This window comes from Hyla sarda, chromosome 4 (genome assembly GCF_029499605.1).
Source record: "Hyla sarda isolate aHylSar1 chromosome 4, aHylSar1.hap1, whole genome shotgun sequence".
In the NCBI taxonomy this organism is placed as follows: Eukaryota; Metazoa; Chordata; class Amphibia; order Anura; family Hylidae; genus Hyla; species Hyla sarda.
The window spans coordinates 133,788,888-133,794,887 of NC_079192.1; positions in this window are offsets into that span (position 1 = coordinate 133,788,888).

The following is a 6,000-nucleotide window of genomic DNA, read 5'->3' on the forward strand; positions in this document are numbered from 1 at the left end:
GTACAACTTCAGAGTCTCTGAATCTTCTTCTAAATCCCCATTTTTCGTGGTGTACGGCCGTCACCCTCTTCCCCCCCTCCCTACTCCCTTGCCCTCTGGTCTGCCCGCTGTGGATGAAGTGACTCGTGATCTTTCCACCATATGGAAAGAGACCCAAAATTCTCTTTTACAGGCTTCATCTCGCATGAAAAAGTTTGCCGATAAGAAAAGAAGAGCTCCCCCCATTTTTTCTCCCGGAGACAAGGTATGGCTCTCCGCTAAATATGTCCGCTTCTGTGTCCCCAGCTACAAACTGGGACCACGCTATCTTGGTCCTTTTAAAATCTTGTGCCAAATTAATCCTGTCTCTTACAAACTTCTTCTTCCTCCTTCTCTTCGTATTCCTAATGCCTTTCATGTCTCTCTTCTTAAACCACTCATCATCAACCGTTTCTCTCCCAAACTTGTTTCTCCCACTCCTGTTTCCGGTACCTCTGACATTTTCTCCGTAAAGGAGATACTGGCCTCCAAGACGGTCAGAGGAAAAAAAAATTTCTTGGTCGATTGGGAGGGCTGTGGTCCTGAAGAGAGATCCTGGGAACCTGAGGACAACATCCTAGACAAAAGTCTGGTCCTCAGGTTCTCAGGCTCCAAGAAGAGGGGGAGACCCAAGGGGGGGGTACTGTTACGCCGAGCGCTCCGGGTCCCCGCTCCTCCCCGGAGCGCTCGCCACATCCTCGCTACTGCAGCGCCCCGGTCAGATCCACTGATCGGGTGCGCTGCGATACCGCCTCCAGCCGGGATGCGATTCGCGATGCGGGTGGCGCCCGCTCGCGATGCGCACCCCGGCTCCCGTACCTGACACTCTCTCCGTCGGTCCTGTCCCGGCGCGCGCGGCCTCGCTCCCTAGGGCGCGCGCGCGCCGGGTCTCTGCGATTTAAAGGGCCACTGCGCCACTGATTGGCGCAGTTGTTCTAATTAGTGTGTTCACCTGTGCACTCCCTATGTATACCTCACTTCCCCTGCACTCCCTCGCCGGATCTTGTTGCCATTGTGCCAGTGAAAGCGTTTCCTAGTGTGTTCCTAGCCTGTGTTCCAGACCTCCTGCCGTTGCCCCTGACTACGATCCTTGCTGCCTGCCCCGACCTTCTGCTACGTCCGACCTTGCTCTTGTCTACTCCCTTGTACCGCACCTATCTTCAGCAGTCAGAGAGGTTGAGCCGTTGCTAGTGGATACGACCTGGTTACTACCGCCGCTGCAAGACCATCCCGCTTTGCGGCGGGCTCTGGTGAATACCAGTAGTAACTTAGAACCGGTCCACTAGCACGGTCCACGCCAATCCCTCTCTGGCACAGAGGATCCACCTCCTGCCAGCCGAACCGTGACAGTAACCATATACAGAGAACCAACTGAAACCAGAGAAAATAGCGAGAAAACGCCAGGGAGAGTCTAAGGCGAGCCGGTCAAGGTGAAGACCAGAAACTCCTTGAAAAAGAGAGACAGGAACCGTCCCCGGGGAGGCATGGTGCAGAAGATCGGAACCAAAAAGCAGTAGGCTCAAAAAAACACTGGGGCACAGTGTGAGTACCCAGGGAGAAGTGCGGACTCGGAGAGTATGACACAGAGGCGGAACAGCGGGAAAGAACCACATTCACGCATCAGCCGAAATTAGCCCGACTGGCATAATCCGGTAGACTGGCTTGACCTCCATCCTCAGAGTACATGGATAAGGAAGGATGAGATGGAAAGTAAGAAGCATCCCGACACCGGAATGGCCGACACGGAAACTGGAGGCTCCTGAGTCACCTGGAGGTTCCCCACCTGAAGGGGAAGCAAACCCAACATCCACAAAACGCTCCGGGAGACATTCCTCTATGTCAAGACAAGAAGAGCGGTACAGAAGGACCGCCCCACAAATGAGATTGTGGAGAAGTGTGGGCTGGATCACTACACATGCCCGATACCGCAATCATCACTAAGGCCGGAAGCACCAGGAGGACAAACCTAGAAAAGAAGGCATGCCACAGGAGTCTAGGAGAGTGCCCAAAACAAGGAGACCAACTGGTCTTGGACCCCAGCAGACTGAGCGGACCAGAGCACTCCAAAGCAACATCCCATCAAGACGGGAATGGAGAGAGAAGCAAAAGGGAACCCAGCTGGGACTCCCTGGCTCTGGGCACATGAAGGTTACTCCAAAAGCCCAGTGTCAGTGGAGTGCCACTGACACTGTCAAAGGGAAGGATGAACACACCCTTCCCCAGGAGGTTGTGCCAAGGGAGGAGGAGAGCAATAACAGGACCCAAACAACAGACTGTGACTAGACCGGGTGTTGCTGAGCCATACACGATTGCATAAACTTCTCCTACAGAGGAGAGAACCCTGGCTGCATGAGCAGCAGAGGATAATCAAGAAACAGGAGGAGAGCCAGGCTGCAATCGTGGGCAGTAAGCACACAAGCTGAGACGGCAAAAAGCACTTCTGATCACTCTCAGCAAAAAAACAGAGGGCCCAGCCAGTTACCCCACCCATGTAGGGGGAAGCGCGAAATGGCTCCGTCTTGACCTTGGAAAGTGCTCAGCAAAATAGTCCCCTTAGTGGAGGGAAAAACAAGGGGTGGTGGAGATGAAATTCAGGCACTGACCGTGCCAAGCTCCCTGATCCCTGTCCAAGCAAGAAGCACATACAACAACCTATAGCATTGGGAGGAACCCGAACCCTGCAAAAAAAGTTGGGGTCAATGGAGCCATCCTGTCTAAGGCAACAGAGCAGGCGCCTGAGCAACCCTGCCCAGGAACCAAGGAAGATACCTGGAGGTATAGGCGGGCTGCAGAACAGACCGTCACCCCCATCAGGCCCCATGCCAGTACAGTTGTTCAACTGCCGCAGACCTGTGAAAACAAGAACACAGGAAGTTCTGAGGTACACCCCACTGAAAAAGAGGGGAGGAGGGCTCTACACGCACAGACTGTCCATAGCATATGTAGGGACACAGACATGGGTACCTCATGATAGTAGTGGGGTACCAAGACTGCCACACCCAACAGAGTGCCACAAGCATGCCCAACGTCACACTGTTAGAAAGAGGAACTGAGAGTGCTGCTGCGAAGGTCCATAGAACCTGCAGGAAACGCCCCCACACCCCATCTCTTAATGGCGCTACACATCAGAACAGTGGTCGCAGATGAAAGAGATTAAGGATGAATGTGGTGCAGGAAACATGCAGACACAGTCTGACTTACAGGTATAAAGGTCCAATGAACCCACAGATTCACTTTTTCGGAACCCTGGTGGATTAGAAAACCATGCAGACAGTCTGACTAATTGGCATAGGGACCGTGGACACATCGGGTCCCGCAGTCAGAACTACACACTGAAAGTGGATTAACAGCCCTTAGTAGTTAGAGAAGCCGGCATGTGGAGAGAGACCTGGGAAGTAGGGAACACTGCAAACCACTACGTGGTGCATTGTATGAGGTCAATGGAGCAACATGGGGTCCCTCACTCAGAACCAGACCTCAGCAGTGGGTTACCTGAATTTCCACCACGGTGTGGGAAGTGTATGGTAGGTGACCCAACGTAGTAGTAAACCATGCAGACAACCGCCTGGCTGACTGGTATAGGATTTCTGAACGCACAGGGTCACTTCTTCGAACCCTCCCACAGAAAGTGGGGTACTGGAGTGCGTACGATCTGATGGGCGACCTAGTAGTGTAGGAAACCATGCAGACGGATTTCTGGATGACAGACATAAGTCCTGTGTACCTGCAGGGGACCCTCTTCCACAGTCCTTCCACCAGCAGTGAGTATGGGAAACCCTAGCCATGCACGCGATATGAAGTCCAAGAAAGGTCGGCACTGCAAGTAGGTAGTTTGTGCCCGAGGACCAAATATAGCAGTAATCCAAATAAAGAAAGGGTCCCGGCACTCAAATGCTTGTGAAATCTCAACGATTTATTTATGCAACATGCATAGCACACAGGCAGGCGATAGGCCAGAGATGGGAGACCGGCTGCAGCGGAAACCGTGCAGACAACAGTCTGGCTGAATGAGTACACCTCCAGGCACTGGGGAAAAGAGGACAACAGTCAGATAGTGATCACTGTGCCCCTTTGTCGCAGGTGGGAGGGTAGGGAGGCCTAGGAGTCATGGATAGAATCCCAGCCACCCTGGGAGATGGGAGGGAGGCTGAGGAGTCATGGATTGTATCCCGTCGCCCCGTATAGGGTCCATAGGACATGTCAGGTCACTTCTTCATACACCGGGCACTAGCAGTAGGGTACCGGAACTCCAGTCGCAGAGACATCAGGCATGTGATAAATGACAGGCAGCGGAGGAAACCACGCAGACCACTGTCTGGTTTACTGGTATGGGTCCATAGTACACAACGGGTTACTCCTTCGGACACCTCGCACTAGCAGTGGGGTACCGGAATGACAGCCGTGGATGCGGCAGCTATGAGATTGGTGACATGTGGAGAAGGGAATCATAGTGTATGCACACGCCAAGAACCCTCCCCCGATGGATGACCGGCGGAGGAGGAGGAAACCACCGCTTCGGATGCCCAGTACCCTCCAATGAATAAAAGCCGCATGGCAGACTGGGGTGGCTGAAAAAATGGTTGGGACGTGACAGAGGAGGAACCTTGAAAGGGCCCTTAGCGTCTGCCAGCAATGCAAAAGCCCTGTAAAGGCACCAGACCGGAGCCGTGCCCCAATAGGGCAGGACTAAAACTGGCCGTGGGCACAGCAGACATGGCATGGCACTCAGCGGAAGGGGAAACCAGGCACTGAATGTAGCCTAGGGACCGTGCAACGACCCACCACGGTGGTTCGCATATGCTCCCTCACAGAGTGAGAACCCTGCAGAATTAGGTATGCCAAATAACATTGTGCGGATTGTGTTATCTGCAAATAAGGCGGATCCAGCAGATATTAACCCCTTAAAGACCTAGGGCGAGTTCCGTTCCCCGCTGCGCACCGGGCAGGGAGCGGACCAGGATGCCTGCTGAATGATTTCAGCAGGCATCCTGGTCCGCTTCCCGCCCGGTGCCCAGGAGGATTTATAATCACACACCGTTATACATAAGTTACACCAAACAAATACACTACACACTTCCCTTCCCCCCCGCCCCCACAGAAAAAGGTGATTGTCCGCTGGAGGAATAAGATATACTTTCCTCAGACTCCAAATCTGCCAGTGAGGACGAGGAAGATCCTACTTTTCTGTGTTCTTCCTCATCCTCTTCTTCATCTAGCAGTGATGATGAGTCCCCCAGAAGGCCACACCCCCCTATGAAAGTGACCCAGTGGCCGACACTAGTACAAGCATCCATGCCGCTCGTAATAGGAGTCCGACCCCCCAGACAAGCATACTGGAGCCTCCTTCCACTGAACCTGTATGGAGACCCCCAGAGGGATATCAGCCACGGATTCCTGAGTTTGTTGGCAAGTCAGGAATCCGGATTGACATAGTTGGCTACACTGAAATGGACTTTTTTTTTAGCTATTTTTTCAGTGACAACTTTTTCAATCATATGGTGGAGCAAACAAACTTTTACTCCCAACAGTTCATTGCCCAGCACCCTGATTAGTTTTTGTCTAGGTGCAATGAATGGTACGCCGTTAATTCAGCCTAAATGAGGACATTTTGGGGCCTCATGTTTCATATGGGCCTAGTCAAAAAACCAAGTGTCAGGCAGTACTGGAGCGGGGATGTCCTCTACTAGACCCCTCTTTACAGTATGGCCATGGCACTGAAGTGGTTCAAGGCCATTCGTAAATGCCTGCATTACGCTGATAATGCGGCATGTCCCCCCCCCCCGAGGTGATCCCGCCGATGACCAGCTTTACAAAGTGAGGCCGGACATAGATCACTTTGGGGCCACCACCTCTCTCCACCTGAGCGGGGTGCGCATTTGAGGCAACAGGTTAGGGACGGCCACACACATCACATTCCCAAAATGATGATTCAGAGCATAGGGTTTGGGGTGGGCATATTTTTTTTAGTTTTGGCTATGCTCT